The sequence below is a fragment of the Syzygium oleosum genome, unplaced genomic scaffold (assembly GCF_021117445.2).
Source record: "Syzygium oleosum isolate NSW1041296 unplaced genomic scaffold, Sole_v2.1 Sole_v2.04, whole genome shotgun sequence".
NCBI lineage: Eukaryota > Viridiplantae > Streptophyta > Magnoliopsida > Myrtales > Myrtaceae > Syzygium > Syzygium oleosum.
The window spans coordinates 1023727-1026889 of NW_026607488.1; the positions used below are offsets into that span (position 1 = coordinate 1023727).

The 3163-nt window shown below is 38.4% G+C and overlaps 1 long non-coding RNA gene across 1 annotated transcript; it reads left to right on the top strand.

Annotated features, from left to right (window-relative positions):
* Positions 1–953: 953 nt before the first annotated feature.
* LOC130138061 (uncharacterized) lies at positions 954–1828 on the top strand. The gene is made up of 2 exons (XR_008816479.1): positions 954–1136; positions 1460–1828. It is a non-coding gene; the product is annotated as an uncharacterized LOC130138061 (long non-coding RNA).
* The last annotated feature ends 1335 nt before the right edge of the window (positions 1829–3163 follow it).

A 3163-nucleotide genomic window follows, 5' to 3' on the forward strand; every position in this document is an offset into this window, starting at 1 on the left:
TTTGTCTTCCCAAAGAGGAGGGAATATTCCATTGATGCTTTACATCCCCTAAAGCTTAAGGGAGAGATCTTAGGAGATGAAGTCTTTTAAGAAACTGCTTAAGTCCAAACATCTTTATTAAGCGATGAGGAAGACAACTGCCAAAGTAGTTGGGATGTAACTCGACTTCTCCCTCAGGACCACAATGACTTTTGCTCAACAAATTAGTTGGGATAGATAAAGCTATGTGACTATTTCTCAGCTTTTATATTGTTGTTTGCTTAAAATCTTTACTTCTTTTATCTCAATAGTTTCTCCTTCTTCTTTTTTTGAAAAAAAGTCATCAAAAATTCCAAACTATACCGATTATGACATATTCACTCGAAACTTTTTGTGTCACCAAAAGCTCCAAATTTGTCCCTATGTGCAAACTTGTCAACGGGCGAGTCGAGTTGAAAATGGTCCGACCCAAATTGACCCATTTAGTGTCACCAAAAGCTCCAAATTTGTACCTATGTGCAAACCTGTCAACGGGCGAGTCGGGTCGAAAATGGTCCGATCCAAATTGACCCAGTTAACCCATTTTGATCCATTTCCATGCAAAATAAATCTAGTGACCCATAACTGACCCAACCCATATTGATAAAATATTTCCATATTTGAGGTGAAAGCGCGGAGTGAGTAAGCACGAGATCGAGTAAGGGCGAGAAAGAGTGAAAAGAGAATTATAAAGGTGGGTTGAGTCTAAATACGTTATGAATCCATTTAACACCCATATTATTTTGGTCTTTGCCATTCTGAATCCATTTATGACCCATTTACAGAATATAAATAACTTATATAAGAACTCAGTCCATCAAATATGAGTTAAGAAATGTATTTATAATCCATTTTGATAGGTCTACCTGTATGACACATCTACCATTTGTCATGATTCCATCAAATACTATAGTTAAAAATCCTTTGTGGCCTGTTTACGTGGATAAGGGAAGGTAGACGGAGTTAATGTGGTATCCACGTGGCTTAAGTGATAAAAAAAAAAGACATTGTTTGGGTGGCTTACGTGGACTACAATGGTGTTTATCTCTCTTGGTTCCTCGCCAAATCCGTGATTGTTTGCCCAAGATTTATCCAAATTGAGCTTCGATTCAACTTAGGTGAGTGAATACGGGTTCAGATTGTTCCAACTCCGTGGTTGTTTGCACTGTATGGTGTTTTTCTGATTCTGGGTTTCACCCCCTTATATGGTGTTTTTCTTGCTCTTTGGTTATGCCCTTACAAGAGTTAACGCCTTTTTTGCCTCGTCAAGATTCCTGTGAAGTTTTTTCTTCATGGCCAGTATTTTCTAACCCCTCAAAATGGCGTTTCTTATCTTTACAAGTTGTGGTCCTTTATCTTACATACTTATCGGAAGAGATGGATTATATTTTGCATTATTCAATTTTGTCATCTTTTTACTTTTCCTATATCTTGGGACTAGGATACTGGCATGAACTTGGTGCTCTCGTCAATGTTCGTTGTCAAGAGCTTTCAAAGGCCATCGTGCTTGGATTTAATGGGCTTACTCGGTTTGTTTGCCGAAATCATTTTGCCGAGTGCATTGTTTTTGTTGCGCTGCACATGCTTTTGGATGCCAGGGCACGAAGATTACAATAGATTAAGGCCCCCGAGCTCCAGAGGGGCAGACATCTTTGTCTTGGCTTTCTCTTTAGTTAGTCGAGCTAGCTACGAGTTCACATAGCTGATGATTTTACACCACATATTGTTCACACTGTTCCATTCACCGATCATCTTGTTCGGTTCCGTTTTAATGCTGTCAGTAAGCTGGTTTGAGCGGTTTGTTTTTCTCTGGGGAATTGCCTGCTCAAAAGTGCCAAAGAGTCTCAGCATTGCCCTTTCTTTATTTATACCCTGCTCCATGTTTTTTCTCTGATATCAAGGGAAGACTCACGTCCCTCATGGGCATGGCCCATGGGTAATGCTGATCACATTTTGAAGCCGCTATTATTCACTGGTAGCCGCAAGGTGGTGGCTGAAACTCTAGCGGCATACAATACTTGTTTTTGAAAGGAAGTCTTGAGCCGATCGTTAATTAAATGACTTTTGAAATTTAAGAGAAGTGGGAGCAGTACTATCGCTGGATATCGTGATTTCATCCACAAGAGAAAACGTGAGGGGCTTTAACATTAGACCGTAACGATGTGAAGGTAACCTCTTCCCTTCGACAGATTTAGCAAGAAGTCTAGAAAGGAACTCTTAATATCCGCAACCAAATAAATTGGTCTCTGTCTCAAGCCTTTCTCATCCCTGAAAGAATCCCTCCCTCATCGCCGCCCAAAACAAACAAGTTAAGGTATCAAATGTACAGTTAAACATTGCAACCTTCATAAACAAGACGAACATAAACATTGCAACCTTCCAAAACATGACAACCTAAATCATCCCAGACTCTCTTATCCTTCATTGAAATGGAGCGAGGGAAAAAAATCATGTAAAAATAAGGAAATCGATTTTACATACGCTGGATATGATGTTCGAGTGAACTCCTTCGCAGTTTGTTGTTGTTTATCAAGTTCAATCCGGGCTACCTGACCACATGTGTTTGTTCAACAACAATTGCAGATCATCATCAGATCTTTCTCGGATAGCAAATGCCTGGTCAATAAGTGTTTTACAATTGCACCATGTATTGCTTTTCTTCCACCATCCTCTTCTCTGCAAACAACATATTTCGGTGGATTTTTATTTAGTGCTCTAACATTGTCAAAATTTCTTTACATAACCAGGTTTTTTAGAATGACACATACTTAATTTTTATATTTAGGATGTATATTTATTTCATAAATAAGTTTACCTTCTCATTCTGGTATTGCTTGTGTAAAAAAGACTTTTAAACTGACAGTTTGTGTAAAATAAATCCTACTTCAAAAGGACTTTTATCTCGTTGCCAATTCAAGAAATCGTCCGGACATAATTTGAGTTTGAATCTTGCAGATGCCACCTTCTCGTAAAAGAGATACATTGACATTTTTAACTTTTCCTAATAAAACTAAAAGATCATCATCCTCAATCATAAATTTTTTATAAACATTCAGCTTTATGTGGGCAAAAGTACACCACAAGTGCCACAACTTGTGTACGGCGATCACTTTGGTGCCATAACTTTTTTTCGGATCACTTTGGT